Here is a 23,656-nt window from a genome sequence, read left to right as displayed (position 1 = left end):
CCTTCTGAATAAAATGCATTAAAAGTTCACATTCATTACAACTTGTTTTTGGTGAGCACAATGTCAGAAGAATTGAATTTAAATGCTGATTGATTGGGTTTTAATACAATGCAGATGGTCCAAACAGCGCCACTGCTTTGTGTAATCTCTGAGTCACATGGCAGAGTATGAAAAAGGGTTTAGAGCCCTTTGACGCAGGTCACCTAGCGTATATTCCTACTAAAGCTCATAATAGTCACAATCAACACAGCCAGAATAAGCAGCGGCCATAGTAGTGTTTCAAAATAGCATTTTTGTTGTTGTTTTGTTCTTCAAGATACCGCACAACAGTGGTCCACAGCCTTTTTGCGAGTGTATAAAAGTGATCAAGTCATCACAAAAATCATGAAAAAAAATCGTATATAAGCCGCACCTGACTATAAGCCGCAGGGTTCAAAATTTTGGAAAAAAGTCGCGGCTTATAGTCCGGAAATTACGGTAAGTGTTTGAGCCAGTATGGAGCGGCAGATGAGCATTTTTTTTCTTTTATTTTTTTTTGTTAACTCAGTGAAATCAATTTGTTTCATTGTGCCAGCCAAATCCAATCTTTTTTTTTTAGAGTATTTAAGAAGAAGTGAAAAGTGTTTAATGTTAAATGTCCGGTGCAGTGGTGTACACATACAGTATGTTCAAAACATGAATAATTTCTTATGACCGTACACGTCAACAGATGACCTGCCTTCTAATTATCACGTCAACACGGATCAGATATCGTTGTGCTTTTCTGTAAGACAGGAATCAGGGTTGGATACATTTCCGATGAAATAGTTCATTTCAAAATGTTCATTCAGTGTTGAAGTGAATAAAATTTGTGAATTCAAAAGAAGTTTCTTTTCTGTCAGAACCCTTATTTCATTGCATTCCGCACATGGAATTACCAGAGGACCATATGTCACAAAGACAAAGAAGTGGGGGAAAAAAAAAAAAGACAATTGTGCTCGAGACAGAATATGAAGCGATTTCCACATGCAGTTTTACGATTTACTGGCAATTTCACAACGCCTGTATGCATTAATACAGAATGGGTGAAGATGAGCTTGCAATTAGGAGGTAATATCACAATCATCAAAAAGCATGTAAGGGAGTTCCATGATGCCAGACCCAGAGTTTGAAATTTAACACTTCTTATGTCCTGTTATGTTGGGAACAATTGTGCGACAACAATTTTACTTGTCAACGCCTGTTCTGTATCTAATTATCTGATCATTTTTGTTAAAAGCGCAACAATATTCAGTTTCACTAGGTTTCATCTAACAGGCAGTTCAAATCTAGTGGATCTAGTGTTACGGCTCTGAAGAGCAAGACCAAGGAAATCATTGTTGACTTCCGGAAGGGTCACACAACACACCTGCCGCTGATCATCGACGGTGCTGTGGTGGAGAGGGTGAGCTGCACCAAGTTCCTGGGGGTGCACATCAGTGAGGACCTCTCCTGGTCCGCAAACACCTCGTCACTGGCAAAGAAAGCTCAGCGCCGCCTGTACTTCCTGCGGAAGCTCAGGCGTGCATGTGCTCCTCAGGCAGTCCTGTCTACATTCTACCGTGGCACCATTGAGAGCGTCCTCACCAGTTGCATCGCTGTCTGGGGTGGTAACTGCACTGAACAGAACTTGAAGGCCCTGCAGCGCATAGTGAATACGGCTGGTAAGATTATTGGTGCTTCGCTCCCCTCCCTGAAGGACATTTACACCTCCCATCTCGCCCACAAGGCAACCTCGATTGCCAGAGATGTGAGTCACCCGGCTCACTCTTTGTTTGACCTTCTGCCCTCTGGGAAGAGTTACAGGAGCCTGCGCTCCCGCACCACCAGACTCGCCAACAGCTTCTTTCTCCAGGCTGTTAGGGCCCTGAACTCGCTACCCCCTTCTGCGTAGCGTGCGGCACTGTTGCGCTATTTTCGGGAATGTCTGCTGTACGCGCACTTGCTCCTTTTTGCTCTTTATTTGTTATTTATTCATTATTTATTCAGCACGCTTTTGTTATACTTGTTTGTCTGTTGTGAGCCATGTCTTGTCACCGTGGGATAGGGGGGAACGAAATTTCGGTTTCTTTGTGTGTCTTTGGCATGTGGAGAAATTGACAATAAAGCTGACTTTGACTTTGACGTAGCTGCCCGATGGTTGACATGCTCCTTATTTAACAGCACATACTTAACAGTGACTGTTTAGGGAATCGTATCGAGGTTAAACAGGCATCATTTGAACTTTCCAACCTAATTATTGCCTCGCTCGCATCGTCAAGACAGAGTCAATTTGGCTCTCAGTGGAGTCTGTGGCTTTGTGGTTGAAAATTGATGGGTCACGGAGGTTTCTCTGAATTGGGCGAAACTACCTTAACTAAACCAAGTCAAGATGGGCTGTGGTTCACACTATAGGACAGGCAGAGTGTATCCCACTTGAGCGTGTCAATCAAGGGTCATTAGGCAGACATAAAAAGTTTTGTTGCGATAAATCTTCGAAATGCCTCTTCAGATGAGTTTCAGCACAACGGGAAAAAAAATCTTTTAAGTTACAAACAATAGTAGCTTAAGTGTTGTTGATGATCTGCAGACATGAATAGGGAAGACAATCAGTTCATGCTGTGATTTTGACACAATGGGATGATTTACACCTGCAGAGAGGCAGACCCTGAATTTTTTTTTTAAATCACAGCACCTTTGCCCACCCGAGTGAGTTTACCAAAATTCAATGGAAAAAGGGACTTGCAAGAAGTGATCATCAATCATCATCAAAGACATTCAGGCATACTGGGCAATTATGAGAAATAATCTTATACGATACTGGAAAAAGGAATACGAATCTTTATTAACGATGCAAGTTTTAGGTAAAATTTTAGCATCGTCCAGAACAATCTCAGAGTCGGAAATAGGGACCGCCCTTTATTTTGGAATATCACAGAAATGTTTACAAAAAAAAAAGCTAAATCTACAGCGCCTCAATGCTCACTGAATTGATGTGTTAAGTGAGATTATCCACAAACGACTTTTTGACAAAGCAAAACAGATGGCCATTATGAAGCCTTGCTGAGGTGACATTTTGCTTTATTTGTGATCTGTACGGGTCTCTGTAAATCATAACGAAATAATTATAACGAGGTGAGAGATTTTTGTCTATTGACTACCTTTCCCCAAATTTGTCGACTCGGGAATTTTTGCGGAAAACATTTGGTTTTCTCAAGTACTTCCAGAGGATGACACATCAACATTTATTTTCACAAGCGCCGTTGGTATTTTTATTAACTCAGAAACCTGTCATCAATTTTTTTTTCCTTTCAGCACAAAATACCCTCCACTGACAGAGCATGTTTACCATGTTTGTGTCATAAACAATAATGTGCATTGTCTAAAAAGCGGCAGAGCAAACCCGAGACGAGTGTGGAAAATGAGCAAGGGAGATACCGCCGCAGCCGCAGGAACCAAATGTTGCTTCATTTGTACATGTATGCAATCAGAGAAAACCAGAAATGAAAAATACACCCCAAGATGTTTTTGGGGCTAAATTTACTGGAAATTGTGGATGACAGTGCAGCTTCTTGTGTTTATACACCAAAAAAAAAAAGCCTGTGTCTTAACTAAATCGATGTTCCAGAGTCGCGAATAGGAGCAAAGGTACATTCTGGCCTGCACATAACAATCCAATGCAGTTATTTGAAATGGCAAAACTAATCCACTTGAAAGGGACAACATTATGCAAGAAAGGGCTAATAAGTGGCCAAAACCCCAATATAACTGCAAATGTTTTGCACACTCTCTTTTGTCATGGAAAACAAAAGCAAATTACCACATGGCTTGTCTGCAAATGCTTTGGGAAATTAAATAATAAACTTCATCCAAACATTGCACTCCTTATTTTCCCTTCACCATACAGCATAAAACGCCGAGCAGTAATAAATATTATGTAAATGAAATGGAAATGCAACATACTATTGTCTAGGGTACTTGTTGTGATTGTATGGAATGCAGACGGTTCAATGCAAACCGTCTTATTCACTTTTTTACAGGAGTATAAAAATGAAAACGGGCAGCATGTAATTGCATCTACATCTCAGATTTGTGGTTCAAATCTCAGCTCTGGCCTTCCCGTAAGGAGTGTGCATGTTCACCACGAGTACTTATTTTCCCCATATTGCAAAAAAAAAGCCAAAATTTTCCATAGGTGTCAATTTCAGTGTGACTGGCTATGTTTACATGGATTCAAGTAGCTACTCGCCCACTTGCTTTTAACTGTGACGGTCAGTTAAATTGGATGGATGGATGGATGGATGGATGGATGGATGGATGGATGGATGGATGGATGGATGGATGGATGGATGGATGGATGGATGGATGGATGGATGGATGGATGGAGAATAGAAAATGTATACGTACATTTTACTACTTTTACATCATACCTGGAAATTCATGGAAAACTACAATGAATGATATTTGAGCTTCTCCTTCAATATTAATATGCTGCTCAATGTCTTTTTTTTTCATACATCCTACCATTAGTTTCCGCAAACCAGACTTAATATGTACAGTATTCCACAACAAGTCGATTTGTATTTACTGTCTGTCAAAATGACTGCTGTAAGATCTTCAAAACAACAGTAGTGGCGATGTACTTGTAGGAACATTCCGGGAAGATCGGCATGTTTTGCGCCGTGTTCACACCGCAGTCTCCGTCATTAGATTCGAATCCCCTGGGCCCACTGCGGCGGTGACAACAAGCACCTCTGGTTTTCATTCAGCTCCAAACAAACCCCTGCCTCCTCCCCCTTCCACCTCATCCCTAAATCTCTCAATTCAAGTTATTATTCGCTCAATTGGTGGGCTTCAAACTCCGCCTTTTCCAGCCCCAGGTCCTGTGGAAGCTGGTAGTCATTAGTAGGCTGAATCTGTGACTGCGCACACACAGATACTGTGAAGAAGTGAGGGCGGAGCAGCAGGGTGTCGCAGCAGTTCAACACATATCAGGCTCTCAGTGTTAAACAGCAGGTTTGATGGGAGTGGGCTACGACAGATAGAAAGACACACAGTAAGTACTGTCACACCGCAAGACCACCCAGAGACTCTTGCGGTCGTCAGCGTGCCAATGTGTGTGCAGCATCTGCCCCGACGAAGCCTTCTGGGAAGTCTCTAAGGAGAATGAATTTGACCTCGTGTTGAGAGGAGAGGCACATTAAGCTTTAAAGCTCAAGTGATCACATCCTCTGCGCTTCCCGGTTATGATGATGGAGGTCAGTAGATTAAAGGCAAATTCAAAACAAATCCAAACACTGCAAATGTGACACGAGAGAGCAATTCAGATTTGAATTTCCACTGACAAAGCTTATGAAAGGTATCAAAATATATGACCTATACTAATATTTGATTCCGTTCATTTGAGGCACCAAGCACATTGGTAGGGTACTTAAAGACTTACTTGTGATGTAAACACAAAAGGAAAAGAAAAATAAATGCTATAAAAACCACAGAGCGGGAAAAAGTACTCAGTTACCAACTTGCAAGTTTTTCGAGTGAATTTTTATATTTATTGGGAACTTCATTTCACTCACAGCCATCTGTTTGGGTAGCCGAGTTTGACTGTGCAAGCGATTAGCTAATTTCGAGTATTGCAGCAAATCAAATTGAATACAGACTAATGTGAAACCGTTATTTTTTACTGCCTGCAAAGAGCACATTTGCACTTTCGAAGTTGTCTTTGCAAGAAAAGTAAGCAGTGGGTGCCACCAGAAGGTTGGATCAACACGAAGGACAAGTGACACTGATGTTCAAAGTCGGTTACAATTAGCCAGTTTGTGCGAGATTGACAGGTGTGTGGATACCCAGGGCTCCTAAGGCAGCTGTGAGGGCACCACTGCGGACTATTAGGCCTGAAAGAGAGATGATTAGAGAACATTAGGGGTGAATAAGGGGGGTGGGAAGCGAGGAGGCACATCTGCTGTTGCTATTATTACCCAAAATGCAGCACCTGAGGGGAGGCCCGATACGGAGGTTGCTCACACACCTGTGGCCTCACACTGTGGCAGATGTAACTGTGCACTCCTGCTTCAGCAAGGTAAAGATTAGCTATGGACATACTGATAGATGCCATGCACAACCTCTTGCAGTTCCTTATGAACATATTTTGCCTTGATCTCCCGCATGGACGAATCATTTTATGCTGTCGCAATGCGAGTTTCTCCTGCGCTGGATTTAAAGGGAATGAGAGGAGGAGCTTCCTTTGGCTGCCAAGAAAGTTGGCTGTGTTCACACCCACAATGGCGCAAACACCCGTTTCCAGCTGCATGTGAGTACGAAAATACCAAAGGGACATTTTTTTTGCCGATGCTCAGTTATTTAGACTGCATGTTGTTACAACTTGAAAGATGATAAGCGTTTATGTTCAAGTCCCATACCGTTGTGTGTGTCAGTGTTTGGTCGGTATGAAATTTGGACCGCTAACAACCCAATCACAGGGCACATATGGATAAACAACCATTCAAAATTACGTTCACTATGGGCAATTTAGAGTTACCGATTAACGTGAAGTGCGTGTTTTGGAGAACCTGGAACAGAAAGCCAGACCTAAGATTTGAAACATCAACCTATGAAATGTGAGGGGAACATGCAAAGGCACTTGTCGTTTGCTTTGAGTTGGTTTTGGAAGAACCGATCCATTTTGGTTAAAACTCTACCCTCTGCTGCGAGTCATTGAAAACAGCCAAGAAACAAATAGAATTTTTCCTGTAAAAAGTTGAATAAAGTGTGAATAAACAATGTCCCGTGTTGCACCGGGTCACATGCGTCTCCTCCAATCTGGCTCTTTGTCAGCCTAGATCTTCAATATGAGAAGGCAAACAGCTGCTGTGATTAAAAATAAATCACACTCAGCATTTCTCTAAACCCTGGAATAACTAATCTGGACTGGGACATGAAAGATGCATGAGGGAAAATGTAATGATTGCCCCTATCAAAAGATTAAACCAAGAAGGCTGAACTGCGCAAACAATGAGAAAAGTACAGACGGCAACAATGAAGATAAAACGAGTTTAAAAACTCACCTGGGTCATAACTAGCACAAATAGGCTTTTTTTAAACAAATCAGAAGTTACATTTGATGATAGCTAAATCACACTGGTTGATTCATTTCCCCAGAAGCCCATCATTTAGAGAATATTTCTTTCCATTTATTTGAAGCTTATGGCCATTAACCAAATGCTGCAGGAGCAGTGTGGAGGCTGGGTATGAATAATTCTTCAATGATACATAGCAATGGAAAGAAATCATAACCTCAGCCTTCTTCAGAAGAACATTATTAACACCTCCACCATCTTCTCCATGAATGCTTAGCTTGCGTAGCCAACTGGCAAAGAAAATATTCACGTAGGACCGGAAGGCACTCTTATTACTCTACTTACTGTTTGTCATCTGATTGTTTTATATTTACGGCCTGTGAGTGTTTTTCATAAAAAATATGCATTGTAATTAGTTTAATGACTGACTAAAGCACATTATAACTGACATAAAAAATTGGTTTACATCGCCACCACAGGCAGAAAATGCAATCGTAAAATAAGGATAAGAAGTGCTTGGTCTCCTTTAATATGTTTTTACCACTTTTCTTCATTAAAAATCTTAATCAGTATAATTATGAATCGTAATTGTGGTCAAGTTTGTAGGTCTGGAACGGGTTACGGCATTTCAATTCATTTCAAAAGGGAACACAAATGAGTAAAGTGGGGTACAACTTGGTCACAGAAGATAAGTCATAAGTCAATTTTGTAAAGTATAAAACTAGCAGCGTAAAGCAGCTGATTTAATAGACTGATAGCATCTTAAGGTCAGCCGCCGTAGGCTCAGGCAAGCTTCCCTCAGGCAAGCAGGCAGTAAGCATGCACAGACCGCCGCCACCGCCTCGGGCCGTCCCACGGTGACAACCTCCACCTAACCCAGCACTGATGCCTCGTGACAGAGAAGCTGCTTGGACGACACAGCCAGGTGAGAGCAATAGTGCACCTAGAAAAGCTAAAACACTGAGATGGATCTGAAAACTTGACCTTGATGACCTGATATTTCTTCAAACCAACAAATCCAAAATATCAAATGCAAGCATAGGAGGCACATCCAAACTCTACACAGGTGAGATTCATCCCCGAGACCAGTTTTGAATGCGAACTCGTTGACTTCGCTCCCCATGACCTTACATTAAAAACCTCAAAACAAGACAAGCTGTGGATGAGTAACCGGCATTTACGAATGTTGCGATAACTCTCATCAGGCATTAACCGCATCAGGAGACTATTGAGTCGGGCGTATCGCTAGAATGGCCACCGGTCACTTATTGTCCCGCGCGTGTTTATCTTAATCCATCCAAACGATCATTCCGCAGATCAGCAGGACAGAGCCCTTGCACTACCTCGGTCTCCTCAGCCATTCATTCAGAACAAGACAAACAAGACTGATTCAAATATTTACTACCATGAAAATAAGTAATGAGCATGGGCCAGTATGTCCCATGATGACATAAGGGCCCCATCATTTTTGTGTGTGCGTGTGTTTGTGTTAATCAACTAAAATTATGCTGAAGCTACACTGCACGCAGTTCTCTTCAAGAGGAAATTGTCATTATTCAGATGTTATCGCACATCATACAGATGCAACACACACACACACACACACATTAACATAAGCGCAAAGTGTATTCAATATTCATCAGCACAAGCTGTCACATAATGGGCTCCTTCCGCTGAAATAGGTAAACAGCTGACAGAGCACAAGTGACACGCACACACGTGTCGAGCTCCTTGCAATAGTCAAGAATGACAATGTCAAAAGATGAGATAGCTAAGAAATTAGATCCCATTAAAATGATTGAGGCGCCTTCTCTTATCCGTTGTGCCAACAGGCAAAATGGCTTGACAATTTCTCAATTTTTCTACGTCATAGAGGAAATGACCGAATGAAAAAGGAGGTTAAATAATCTATTTTGTTAACTTCCATCAGGTGTTTGAATAACAGAATAGACATAACAGAAGACTAAACTGTATTCCGTTACAGTTACAGAAAAAAAAACTGCAACCAGATTTCAGATATATTAAAAAGAGGTATTATTGAGATTAGAATTTCTATGCGGACAGAAAGAGGTTGTTTACTCGATCCCAACTCGAAAGCAGGCATAGCAACCTCCAACATACTCATAGAAGTTCTGATTCATCTTAAATAACATTTCTCAAAGCTGTCAGAGTTGTCTGGACTGCTAACGTACGCCTCCCGTCACAAATCCTCTGCAGATTTACTATTTAAATACCATATTAACAGCTACCAAACGGCTAAACTTGTCACCAGGAATAAAAGTGTTTTTTCTGCAGTTGACATCACATACCGTCATCATAACGGAATCATAATTATAGTGTGTGTGTAAGACGGGTGCTAGGCAACTGCTAGGTGCACATGTTGCTTTCTTAAGCTTAATTTGTCCATTTTACTTCCATTTTTCTTGTTGTAACACCATTTTTGTTTTGGAGCAAGCAAATTTAATTTGTCAGACATGTCCATCACTGGACACGCTTTGTATGTGTACAATATTTCTGCAAATATAGTCAGTGATTTATACATTTTTTTAAAACAATACTAGACAATATTAACCATACATAACCAATACAAATAAATTAAAAAAGGATAAACAAAAGAAATGACTGAGTGCATGGCCTGATGCAAAATTGGACTGACCCAGGAAGTTGATAAAAAGATTTTTTTGGACAAATCAACCCAAATTTTTTTATATAATTATGACATACAGTATGTATATTCTGCACACCTCAACTATGCTTGCTGGTTCATTGGGATGTGGATGGCTTGTGTATACGTGTTGCAGATCAGGTTTGGACTTGGACTAAGAAAGGTGTATTAGCTCACCTGCTCCCCTACACTCTACAGTGTCACGCTAAATTAGACTTCAATGAGCACGTACACAATCACACGTACACACACACAGACAGACGCTCGAAGCGACTGGGTGATAACAGCGGCGATACGACTGCGCCCGTCTGTCTGTTGATGCCACGCTGGATAACATTCACAGCTCCATTTTCAACCACTCCCCTTGTACCACACTAGCAGGACACATGCAAACACGCTTGTACAACACACACAAGCTCTTTTCAACTTTCGTGTCATTTTGCTGCGGTGATACAGGTGAAGAGATAGCGGCGAATCCCTCTAATTGATAGGAAATATTAAAAAAAAAAGACAAATATGATTGAGTGATTGACTTCTTTGTCATTGGGATGTGGATGGTTTGTTCATTTGTTCATTTGTTCGTTTGTTCGTTTGTTTGGGTCGGTCGGTCGAAGACAGCTGCATTGTTATTGACCGCAGGATGTTGTAATTTTTGCGGGGTTCAACTTGATATGGTCGATCACATTGATTTAACTCATATTAGCGTAATGCTTTATGACCCTTGTAATGTACACTACCGTTCGAATGTTTGGGGTCACCAAGGCAATTTAGTGTTTTCCATGAAAACTAATAAATGCACAAGGCTTTTCAAGGGTTTTCTAATCATCAATTAGCCTTCTAACACAATTAGCAAACACTATGGACCATTAGAACACTGGAGGGGTGGTTGCTGGGATTGGGCCTTGTAGATATATACACGTTTGCAGCTAGAATAGTCATTTACAACATTAACAATGTATAGAGTGTATTGCTGATTTGTTTAATGTTATCCTCATTGAAAAATAGCCAATTTATTTAAAAAAAAGTGACCCCTTTTGAACGGTCATGTATCTTTCATTGTAAGACGATTGTTTTAGATACTTGCTTTTCCTTACATTTTGGCTTAAAATAAAACGACATTGAATATAAAAGTAATGTGTTGGTTTAGGGGGGCCATCAAAAGTGGGGTTACACAGGGTGCCATTCAAGCTAGAATCGCCGCTGCTTGTAATTTTTGTGTGACTTTTTTCAACAATAAAAAAGGACTGTTTTACATGATTTAAAATGATAAAAATACCCTGACCAAAATCTGATTTTACCTGCTGTTTCTCGGCATCCCCTCCATACTGCCCGCTTCCCTCCTGCCTCCTTCCTTCAATGAAGGCCGTGCCAGTCAGGGGGAGGGCGGGGGTCTCAGGCCCGGGCCTCCCAGACAACTGCAAACAATTAGGGAAATTAGTGGCTCCAGCATCACCATCAGGAGGCCTGCTTGTTTATAATTTAATCGGGCCGCATGTCAAAACAGTCAGGGCTTGAGAGAAACAAGATGCGTCGACGAGATGAAATTCAAACTGCCAGCCAGCTCAAAATATTAGGAGTGCTCGTTTAATATAGCGTGCCAGCGTGTGGCACCGTGACATGTAGCAGCATGATGGAATCAAAGAGGCCATTTTTTTTAAATCCTGGAAAAAATAATTTTGATTTTTTTCTTTTTCTTTTTTTTAATCCTGCCCACATTTTGTTAGTTAATGCTTTCAGGTTTTGGAATCTACCCCCCTTCACCCCCTCCCCCCCTCCTCATTTCACTTAGCGGTGCTCTGGGAATTTCAAAAGCTTGGATCTGCGCCGCCTTTCAAATTCATTATAAAAGCTTTTTGCTAACTAAATAGAAGGAGAGGGGGGGGAAAACTGCCACATTCATCTCATGGACCCCCTCCCACCCTCCCACACCTCCACCCTCATCCTCCTGACAATATATAAATAAACTAGAGTGACCTGATTGAGATGTAAAAGGCAGGGACTTAGCGCTGGGACCCATACATTACTTCCCAACATTAAGAGGCGTCTGCTCAGGCGACACATGGCATTTGGAGAGAGCAGCCCCAACGGGCAAACGTTGAGGTTACAAATGATTCACCCAACCAAAGATGAAACAGCGAGGAAAAAAAACAAGATTTCTTTTGCTATTAGCACCTTGAAAACCTCTTGCCAAAACACACAAACATAATGACATCAGCGTTTCGCTAACACAAATGATAAAATATTAGAATATTAAAAGCCGTCGCTGTGAAGGCCTTTGTAAAGGTCAAGCAATCGTAATTTGGACCGATACCAATTGTGAAAATTCCGAAACACCTCATTCTTGTGCTTGAATATTATTTGCGCTTTATTCTCTAACCTTCTCCTCCTTCTACCTTAAGGACCTTAGCTAAACTCAACTTAACCAGGACATTGATATGATTCATGCCAGCCGTAAAGCAAATTGACGCCGCAATAACACATGAAACAGGATCGGCAACAGGATCCGATGCCTGAATCCGATTCTGTCCAATACTCGCAAAAGAGATCGGGAGCCAATACCGATACGTAATATCGCATCGGGACATCCCTACTTCAAATGCAACCTCCCAAGAATAAAGACACTAATTTAGACATATCTGCTTAAAATGGGTCCCAAACCAACATTACCAGCATAATAAAGCAAAGCGAGTCAAGAAAAGATGGTGAAAACCATGTTGTGGAGAAAGAAGAACGAAACAGAAGAGCAGAATGAGGTCAGTGTGGATGGAAGAGGGAGTCCTGACGCTGATGGTCTCAGTAGAGCATCATTAAAGCTGATGGGAATCACAACAAGGCCATAATTGGCGATAAGACAACGCACGGTGAAAGTGATCCAGAGCCAGGGATCATGATAGCGCAAACACACACATGCACACGCATACACCAACACATACATTCACTCAATGTGCGCTTGAGTGACAGACCAGCCAGCGAGCAGACCACAAGGGCTGGCAGACATGCAGGATCCCGGTCAAAGAGCATTATTTCCAGTGCATGACTGCATGCAGCGTGGCACCAAACGGCTCTCATTACAGCAGCCCGCTTAATGTGGCTGAGCTGGGCCGGCTATAGTCACACAATACACACACACACACACGAGCACGCACTCAACACACGGGCCCTGACCACCAGCCGCCAGGCCGCGCAATCAGCCGCCTGCTATCAGCTTTCTAATTGGATCAGTGGCACGAATGTGATTACAGCAGGCGTATTTATTTACATAATAATTATTACTGCCGTCCCCAGAGGAGCCGCTGAGAACATCAGGGCCCGAGGAGAGATGGAGGGCGGGATAGGCTAGGAGGGAGGGAGATTATGGGCAGTGCAAACAGAGAGGATGAAGAGTCTTTCTGGTGAGGAAGACAAATGGACTGAGAGACAAACAGTAGAAGAATGCATACTCGCAACTACTCGCAACTATACCTCTCTGTACAGGCCAAGTCAACAGAATCGGGCGAATTTAATCGAGTTTCTTTTTTACCTAGCTGGTTCCTACTTAGCTTGCAGGTTCCAAGGGTCAGCATGCCGTTAATTAGAAGCGCATTGGAGATTAGCCTGTTGGATGTTATTACAGTGTCTGTTTGGGGTCTGGTCTTTGCAGTTCCCTCACATTAACGTGTACATATTGCACACCAACGCACATTAATTTACATTAGAGGGAGCCCGGCCGCCTTCCCCGTGGACTTCCCATCCCGACAAAATAGAGCAATAGTTGTTTGAACAAAACTCAGATAAACGTTGCCCCCTTGAGAATCCTTCAAGTACATCCTTCTAGTAGCTCAAGTCAGAGGGAGTCAGGGTGAACGATGTGGGAGGGGGAGCTCTGGGGAGATGCTTGCGTTTATGTTTGTCGCCATTGAAGTCGTCCATAGCCCGACTTTGCGTGCCGCTTAATGGTGTATAATCACAGGCTCTTCTAAAAGGGCCAATTATATATCGGCTATGGCACGCTAGAATGAAGGCGAGCCCTCGGGGCTGCAGTAAATTAACGGTCATTAATCAGTTCTATTACGGAAGCCGTGGTTGATAAATACCCCGACAATGAATATGTTTTGCTCAGCATGTATAAACTTCATTTGATATGTGTTCTGATGGCCGGCAGGGTGGGACAGGAAGCATGCAAGCTAACCAAAGAGTCCCAGAGGAGCGCTACCACAGTAGTTGACGTAAATATACAGCCGTTTAAAAAGAGAATTAATGCCACCTACTGACAATTAAAGATTTAATCTGCTTCCTCGTTTACAAAATGTTTTGAAAAGTAAATATTAAGCAAACTGGAAATCTTTGCCTGAGTTCCGATTCAGGATGGTCAAGCAGCAACTGTCAACACAAAGACTCCTCTGGGGGCAAACAGTGTCCACTCTAATGGAGGGTTAATCAAATATCTGGCAATTCTGCTTTCTGCGTTTAATAGCTGCCGAGACCACACGCAATCGCTTATCAATGATTGGGATTTTTCAGTGACTGCAATTAACTGACAGCACGCAGTTTCAATTTATGGCCTCTTTTTACGAAGAAATTTTACAAATTGGTATAAAAAGATTTACCTCCTTTCACACAGAACACAGCAAATTTTGAATATTGACACTGAATATTGATTCTTTGACAATGCAAAAGGGAATTCCGCTCGCAATAACTCTGAAGAGAAAAATTTGTTAACTTGGTCACCTTGATTCCAAGCTGTTTATACCAAACAGCCATGGAAAACAGTCAAAAATAATTTATTTGCGACTTTCACACGGACATCCTGCAATATTACAGCACCACTAGTATAATGCTCGACCCTAATGTACAGAAGCCAGCAAAGCAGGATTTTAACGCAAACATTCACACCCATGTCCCGACATTATGTAATTAGTAAGCACACACAGGCTGATACCGTCTGAAACGTTTGAAAATTGCAGGGTTGCCTCAAATAGGAAAACTGCATGGGAAAATGCCAGCTTTGACAAGCAGGGCTGTATATTCTTTGACAGCTACAGTCAAGCATCAAGCAACACGGGAAAAAAGAGAGAAATGTAAATGATACTAGAGTCGACACTGTCCTTTTTTTTTGGTTCATGGCTCAATAGATTTTTTTCAAAACCATTTTTTTTTGCAAACACGGTCATTTCTTGTCAACTCATTACAGACACTACTCTCACAATTGCTTGTGTTCTTCTAATCCTTTTTCCTCAAGCCACCTATACGTCTCTTCACTCTCAGCCAGAGACAGCCTGCTAATGTCATTAATTATGAACCAATATGTTCCCGTCTGTGTGCGGCTTGGGGGAATTTTAGGCTCCCTTGGCCTGGCATCTGGTCCTCTCTCATCATCAAGAAACATGGGAATAGGAGGATGGCGAGATAGATTAGACAGATGTGAAGGACAGAAACCAAGAGACGGTAAAAGAGGGCAACATTTGAGGAAAAGTACCTTAAAGGCCAAAGGAGTTGAGGAAAGAGAAGCTGATATTTCATCAAATGACTGCTGTGTTTGCACTGTATGTTTACATTCATCACTTCGATTTTACGAGAATTTTATTGCTGAAATAGGACTTGCAGAGTTTAAAGGTCTTTGGAGTATACGGGAATGATCAACTGTCAACTGAGATGGTATAAAATAGAACAATGGTAATTTGGTAAACAATGCTTGCCGTTGTTGCTTGTTTCAAGATGATAGTTGATTATTGTGTACATCTGGGAGCGTAGTCTATTGACATGGACTTCCTCTCTTTGCGTTTTATTAACAACACCAACTTATTGTCATATAGCCATATCCTCCTGAACAGCCAGAACAGCATTAAGTTCCATTTCCTTTTCCTTCATCATTGTAGTTTTAATGTTTCACATCAAGGGTAACCTTCTTGGGTGGCATGAACAACATAAATCACAGCAAATTGTACACCCAAAGATGGAATCAAGTTTTGAGGTTAAACTGTATTTTCTGTACTGTATTGTGTTTGTTGGACAAAATGGCGGTCATTCTAATATAGGACTGAAAATGACCAGTGGTTTTCAATGTTGTGATTGAATGGTGTAAACAGAGTGTCTTCTCTATATTTAAACAGAAATTATGTGTTGCAAAAGTTGATATTAAAGTAGAATTCTTTCTGCGTGACTAATTTGTCACCGCACAGCCATTCTGGTCGCGTTAGCCCGACGCGGTTCACGCCGGGACAGAGGGAAGGCGCGAGCGGCACCCTGGAAGAGAATAAAGCAAAAATGCTATGCAGCCACTGTCCACTTTATGGCTTATACCTGTGGTTTTGCAGCTGTGACAAAAATGTCCACTGTGGGAAAAGGCCTCCTCCCAAGAAATGGTAGCAGTGCGGAAAACGTGCTTAAGTCATTTGGGTTGTATTCTTTTTACCCGTCATATGCCCTCGTGGCCACATTCCAACTTTAAGCCGCGCGTCTTTTATGAAAAGCATCTTTGTTTTCTCAAATTTATTGTTACTGACATTGTCCCTTCTTTTTTTCCATCACGCAGGACAGTCAACTTGTGTGGCCACACTATGTCCTGCTCGTGACCTCCGCGTTGTTCAAGTGAAATTAAACCTGTCGTGACAAATTCCACAGAGAGTCAGCGGCCTTTTTTTTATTTTATTTTAATTGGTGGCACACCAACCACTTAAAAGCAGGCTGCATACCAGGGAAACTACAGTCCAGCAAAGCCTTCAAAGTGGACCAAAAAAACAACAAAAAACAATTCTGTAAAGTGAAGGGTCAAAGTGTCACCGTCGTAAAACCCATTATTCACTGCAGAGGGAATGTTTTAACATTTGAACATTCATTCATTGTATAAATAAGCCAAAAAAACACATTGAAATTTATAGACATAATGGCTCAGACTACAAATGTGATGTTAGATTCAGCTAAAAGAAGTATACGCATGTACTGTAATTGAAAATTAATCGTACTTGTATTGCGCAACCAGACCTGCAGGTCAGCCTCACAGTCTTCTTTTATGCATAAAACAGTTTCGTTTATACTGGAATTGGTGTGCATGTGCTTACAGATGACTACAAAATGAAGAGACACTTGGACAAAGGTGACCAGGTGCACTTGAAGTATTCCAGGGCCTTTTCATTGGTTAATAAATAGAGCTTTAACAGTCCGGATATTGGAGGGAGATGACAGTACGGGGGGGGTTAGGGTTAGGTGTGACTTCTATACAGGGGTTGTTAAATTGTACTCACAAGGCAGCAGTTAAATGCTGGTTAATGATGGGCAGCAGTAGAAAAAGACAAGTCACCTTTGGACTCGCTCAGTCCTCACAACAATCCTGGCTCGTAAATTGTAATGTATCCATGAACTACACACACGCACACACACAAAATACATTTCGATTCACCATAATTTGATCAATAATACCATAGATGGTGCTCTAAGATGTTGGTATGACCTTTGACAACTCTTCAAATTTATAGAAAATGAATTGACCACCCCCTGCTTCAGAGGATCACGGAATAAAATCTCACAAGGGTTTACGCATAAAGACGCTTCCATCCCATAATTTCTAACATTGGCTGAATTCCAAATGTGACCACTATTGTTGCGTTGCACTCATCCAGGCTTTTTAGCTGCACATTTTTTGAATGATTTAAATTGGTATGATCCGAATCAGGCATGTTGAAAAGTTTACTTCCAGCCAAGTAATCATACTGACTGGCTGAATGCTTTTATGTTCTATTGTTGAAAGGGTCTCCCGGTCAACACGGGCCAACGGTGGTTCTCACAATCACACAGGGCACAAATAACATGTCCGCCGCCAAGGCCACAGACGCTCCACCGTGCCTCGTGATTAGCATGGCCCGAGCCGCGCTTTTGTTTTTTTTTTTTTGCTTTCTTTGTTTGCCACTGTGGAGAAATGTCTCTGTGGAATCTGGTGTGATTGCACCACAGGTTAGCGACACCCATCCATTAGAGCTTAGCGGAGCCTTGTACTTAGACAGTCTCAGCGGCAGCTATATTTGACCACGCATGCCGAGCCGGGGCCGGACGTCGCTCAGCTTTACTGCTGATGTTTTCCCCCCACCACACATTCCAGCCATCCTGAAGACCAAAACTAATGTCCTCACATTAGTGCACCTCAGTCTATTTACCTGATTTTGTACATGTTAAGGAATTGTTTCATTAAAATTACCTTTGTTCATCACTTTCATTTATGGCCTGGGAATTTTCGTGCTGGCTACTTTGGCGTGTTTGGAAATCTGACAATATAGTGACAAAAAAGTACACTAGACCTTATAGCCGCTAAAAGCAGGTCTAAGATGACGAGCACATGTTATGCTGCTTGCTTTTGGAAATTATAAGATCAGGTTTCGCCAAATATCCCAAAGTACAGTCGCAATTTTGAAATGTAGAAGTCAACAACAAGCAGCACAAGAGAATTGACCAAAGCAATTTGGAGAATTGTACAGAGTACAGAGAAATTGAGCCAACTGCATGCTGCGAAGTAACTGAAATGATTTCCAATCAAAATTATCGTCAAACGCTCAAACTGGGGAAGTCGGTATTTGGTTCATATTGACAATCATGTTGCATTCCTTGCCTCTTTTATATCTGTACATAGAAATAAAATAAACTAGCTTTCATAAACACAGAAAATTAGTTTGGGATGTGCTTGAGTATCCTGTCTAACATTTGAATATATGTGTGTGGTAAAGGGAAGGTATCACATGGGAATGAAGAAACATCAAGAAAGGAGGAGGGGAGAGCAGAGGTGAATCAAGCAAATCGCCATTTTGACTTAAAAATGCACTCATTATGTGCACTCATGAATTATTTTGCGGCAAAACACTAATTCTGCATTAGACTTACAGTACAATGAGCTGGTAGGCGCAAGAAGGATATTCAAACACTCGTGGGGATTTTTTTTCCCCTCTCTTCTCTCCACCTTGGTGTGTTTAAGTGCTGAGCTGAAAATAGGTCATATCAGCACCGGGCGCGAAGGATAGCGCGGTGAAGTCTCTTGGTAATGGCACCAATGCCAAGGGAGAGCAGTGCAGTGGATGCTTGTGTTTACACACACACACACACACACACACACACACACACACACACACACACACACACACACCCATACACACACACGGGCATGCTGCATTGCTATTAATACAAGCACCAACCGTTTTAATATTTAATTGCTTTGATGGACTGCATCTGTGCTGCTCTGTGATGCAAACATTATTATACATACTAAGTGCCTTAATTGCAATTAGAGCTGAAAATTTAATTAAACCAAATAAAGGAGATCAGAGATGTTTTCACCCCCCCCCCCCCCCCCCCCCCCTCCCCTCTTCCCCTCCCTTCTGTGTATTTAAGTCTTGTCTGAGTGGCCTACTCCACTCAGGAGCTTTCATTACAGGCAGAGTCTCAATGAGGAAAAACAGCCGGGTTTTTAATACTGCGTATTGTTTTGAAATATTAAAACTGGAAAAAAAGTCAAATCTAATGATTCACACTTCGACAGATTTGTTGAATGGTAACTCAGAAACTATAGTGAGACTTCTGGGGGGGAAAAAAAAAGTTGAATCAGGAAGTCCCACTGTCTACTTTGTTAAAACTACATGTTTGTTTGTTTGTTTGTTTGTTTGTTTGTTTGTTTGTTTGTTTGTTTGTTTGTTTGTTTGTTTGTTTGTTTGTTATCAATCCAGACTACATCTTTTCAAATTTATAAATGTGATAATCTAGTTAAATTTAGCCAACTATTTTTGATTAAAAACAGTCTTGGGATGGCCACAGAGAGCTCAGTTGTTTTTTATGGTATGAACGCTAAGTACAGTCGGTGAATGGGGGCGAGGCAGCTTCCTCCTTGATCATGGCCATTTGTTTTTTATGGTTTAATAAAAATGTTACAGTCCAATATACTGCATGTGGATCCTCAAAACCTGACACAATGTCACGAGATATTTTATGATAATTGTATACTACTCAATACTTTTAAATGACATTGAATTCCGTACACCGGTCCAGAATTCCACAAATAGATGATAAATAGAGCAACGTATAAATAAGACATGACGTCTAGTAGTTCCTATTTGCTGTCGAGGCCGCCAAGACGAACACACATCGATGCAGGCAGCAATATGGCCGTCTGTCGGCCATGTGTATTATTTATCAGGAGGCGAGGCGTGTCGGTGTGGTGTGTTTGTGGCCTGGTGTGTAAACAGCTGTGTACTGCTTGACATGCTTTTGCACTCTCAGCACAGCGCTCACAGGGTCTGCTAGTACTGATCAGACCGGAGCCAAGGCGACAGGACAACCACCGGACCCTCCCTACCCCCACCCCACCCACCCTGAAACCGCTCCCGGTGCACACTAACGTCTATCGGGGAGTGCAAGAGGATGTGGGCACTTGAATAAGCTGAAAGGTGCTTCACGTGCAGGTAAATAGCACACGCAGATAACAAATATATGCAGCTTTAAAGTAATACATGAATAAATGAACACACATCAAGTCTTTCGTGGTCTTTGTTTGAACTTACATGGCAATGTGAGAAGATAATACGTAGTCAGGTGGAACTGGCTGGTGTTTTTGTCAGTAAGCCAAACACACAAACAGATGCACACAATGGCGCCACAGAGGCATGTAAAGGTCATCTCCAAACAAGAAAGGAAACGCTCGGTCGAATTATTATCTTCAATCCTTACACAATTTACATGTTTGTCTTCCTTTTTCTAATGTTATGTCCATCGATGCTCATATGCTCAATGAAATGAAAAACTTTTTTTTTGTCTTCAATACAATTGAACAACTGACAATTTTAGACATTGGGATGGCAGATTACTTGTCAGTTCGATACATAATATCTTAAATTATGGAAAATCATTTTCAAGACGAATCTAATTACTTTACGGGATCTGATTTGGTCAAAAGTATTGGAACAAACCTTAATTGGCATCAGAGCCCGAACAGAAGATCCAGATTAGAATTCATCTGCCCATGCATTTTTCACAGAACCCAGCAAAGGTTTATGGCATCCCAATCACATAAGGAAATGATGTCAGAGCGTCAAACTCTGATCAGATTAACAAAACTCTGTCTATTTAAGCGTAGCCACTAATCATGTTAAACACGTAAATACCAGTACTCAACACTTTAATTCTCTAAGTCCCTGCCATTGTTTACGGTTTCAAATAATCAGAACATTCCTAAAAAAATCACAATATCCCATCACTGGTGAGCTATTTTTGGAACGGGCTACTCATCTAGTCCTTGAGCACATGACCTTATGGCTTCACATAAATATGAATAAAAATACAGATCAATTCAGAAAAAACAAAAATGGTGGACTGAAAGAGGGAAAGAAATGATTGACAATGAGACTGAGTAAATAAATAAAAAAACGAGGGGAGCGGACATTAGCAACATGCTTTACGGAAGGAAAGGTTTCAATCGATGCGGCCACTAATGTATTCAATGCCCGTTCTGTTTACAGAGCGTGTCGGCCACCTGATGATATCCAGACTTTTGGCCAAAATCAAATGAAAACCTTCCAGCAGTCGGCTGTAATGCTCATGTCTGAAAAGGCCCAGTGGACCTCTTGTGAACAAGTTCTGCTAAACCACCATGATTAAGACTTGAAAGACATGAGATTCTGTTTTAAAAGAACAAAACATCATCAAGATAACAGTAGGCATTTCCTCCCGATGATAGACTTCAAAATACATTGATAAATCAAAATAGTCAAAAACGGAATTTCTAAATCAATATCAGACAGAAAATGTTGTTTGCTCAGATGATGTGCGTGACATCACACAATAGCAAACCTCGTGAGAAAACAGCTCAGTGACCAAGTCTTGTTTTTGTTTTATGGCACGTTTACGAACACCGAGTAAGATAGCCCCCCAACAAGTGGGGAGGAAGTATCCTTTCTGAATGAGGAATAATGGAGTGGACTCTACTCGCACGAGTGTGCCAAATGACACATCCTCTTCTCAGGCAAAGTGTTTATGAGGGCCATGAGAGCCCAAGAGATGAGAGTCAAAAAGGAACACGTACGATAAGAGTAAAATAACGGGGGAAACAAATCTAATCTATTAAAACAAATGCCCATTGAAATCCAAAGGTGCTTCCCCCAATAAAAGCTTTGTTGTCTGAATGAATCCAGGAAGTCCCATTCCATATCATTAGCAAATTGAATCCTTATCGATTCCATATCAGTAATAAGTGATATATGGGGCTTATATTGGTTCTATTAGGTTAAATACTGTAGGTAGCCATGAGGTCATGTGCATGCAACATTTCATAGTTGCTCGTAAATTAAACGGTATGTTTTATTAGATTGCTGTGCAGCAGTGAACGTTTTGATTAAGCCTTGTCATTTTTTTGTCAAAATCCATCCGTGTATGCAGTCTCACTAAGAATGCACATGCAACAATAACTGCAATATTTGAAGTATATGTGGTTCACTCGGAAGGACAGCTTGTCAATTTTATTAGTGAACGTTGTACACAAAAAAATCCTCGTAAACTACATGCCAACTCATCGTTTAGTAATTTCATCAGGTTATAGGAGGGTCAAGGTATAAAGAGCATAATAAGCACTGTGTCTTTTTTTTTTATGGCAGTTGAGTGTGATGTGCCAGTTAACGACGCTGTACTTAATGGCAGTGCTGTTTTTTTTTTTTTTTTACAAGCGACCCGACCTACACACTGACCCATGATGACATCACACAAGCGCTAACTTGCGTTAGTATGTGCGGGTCACGTGTTTCACCGTAATGTCCAACCTGGCGCCTTAATCAGTGCTGCTGGCTGTAAATTGACCATTTGTAAGCATTACCGGATTAGCGTCGCCCAATTATCTGCCATCTTGGGCGCTGATGTGAACAAATGCCACGTCCATAACGTGGACTTAATAGGCGTGCGCCAGGTTGATGTAGCACGTGGCTAATTCCCTGATTGCATTTCCAGTGAGCAGACCTGTTCCTGCATGCTAATTGCTGCAAGTTTAAGTAGCCACACACAGCAATGCGGACCTGTTGAGTCGTGTTAGGCCCAGTGTATTTGCACATGCATTAAGTGAACTCTCGCCTCCTCCCTATTGATAGGGCTCATATGACAGGCCGCCATAAAAGCAGCATCTCCATTAAAATAAGATACATGTTCAGCAGGTTGTTTTTTACAACTACACTAAAAATAAAAAGTGTTTTACGAGCGTTATTGTTTTCAGGCAATGGGTAATGGTAGACATGAAGGAAAAATTTATGGACATTTTATGAGGGGGTTCTCTTACAAAAAAATAAATAATAATAAAATCAGATGAGTGGTGCTGATTCTCACGCTATGTGTCGACCTGACCCAACCTTGAGACTTGGGAGCAGTGTTTTAAATGATTCAAGAGGCAGTTGAATTTGAGAAAAGATTTGATTTGTGTTTTTTGCTAAGGAAGTCACATGTTCATGTCGCCATTTATGATGATTTTACAAAATTTGTGTTCATGCGTAGCCATATTTTTGTTTGCAGGGAAGCACAGTCTAAAAGTGGTCTATAGTCTACCTATCAGTTTGGGAGTTTCGGGTTCAAATCTTGGCTTTGCCTTGTCTGTGTGGAGAATTCTGAAGATTGTCAAACTTTTTTTTTAATCAAATTATGACAGGGGGCTTTAGCTGACTCAACGACAGACACTACCAAGCGTTCTCATTTCTTTTTTGGCCTTGACAGTCATAGCATGATTTTGGCTATATCACTCTGTGTGCGTCTGAGCCGTGAGCAAAATCCCAGCAGCATTTAGTATTTGGTCAACACCAGAGAAATAGTCCTCTGTTGGCTCGGGTGAAGGCGCCTCTGTGGGTCAGCTCTGGTTCCTGACCAAAAGCCTCAAAGCTGTACCCAATCCAGCGTGGCCTTAGCCGCAGGACATGGTGCGACTTTGTGTAATCAAACCCGG

General features: G+C 41.5%; 1 protein-coding gene across 2 annotated transcripts in view; it reads left to right on the top strand.

Moving 5' to 3' along the window:
• The window catches only part of satb2 (SATB homeobox 2), a 32,466-nt gene extending 31,601 nt beyond the window's left edge, over positions 1–865 (top strand). For both annotated transcript variants that reach the window (XM_049728996.2, XM_049728997.2), the window contains one exon: positions 483–865. The gene's annotated coding sequence lies outside the window, so the exon portion shown is untranslated. The remainder of the gene's footprint in view (positions 1–482) is intronic.
• Positions 866–23,656: the final 22,791 nt, after the last annotated feature.

This window comes from Syngnathus scovelli, chromosome 8 (assembly GCF_024217435.2).
Source record: "Syngnathus scovelli strain Florida chromosome 8, RoL_Ssco_1.2, whole genome shotgun sequence".
Classification (NCBI taxonomy): Eukaryota; Metazoa; Chordata; class Actinopteri; order Syngnathiformes; family Syngnathidae; genus Syngnathus; species Syngnathus scovelli.
The sequence above is the reverse complement of the archived record's forward strand: the minus strand, read 5'-3'. Positions and strand labels throughout refer to the sequence as shown.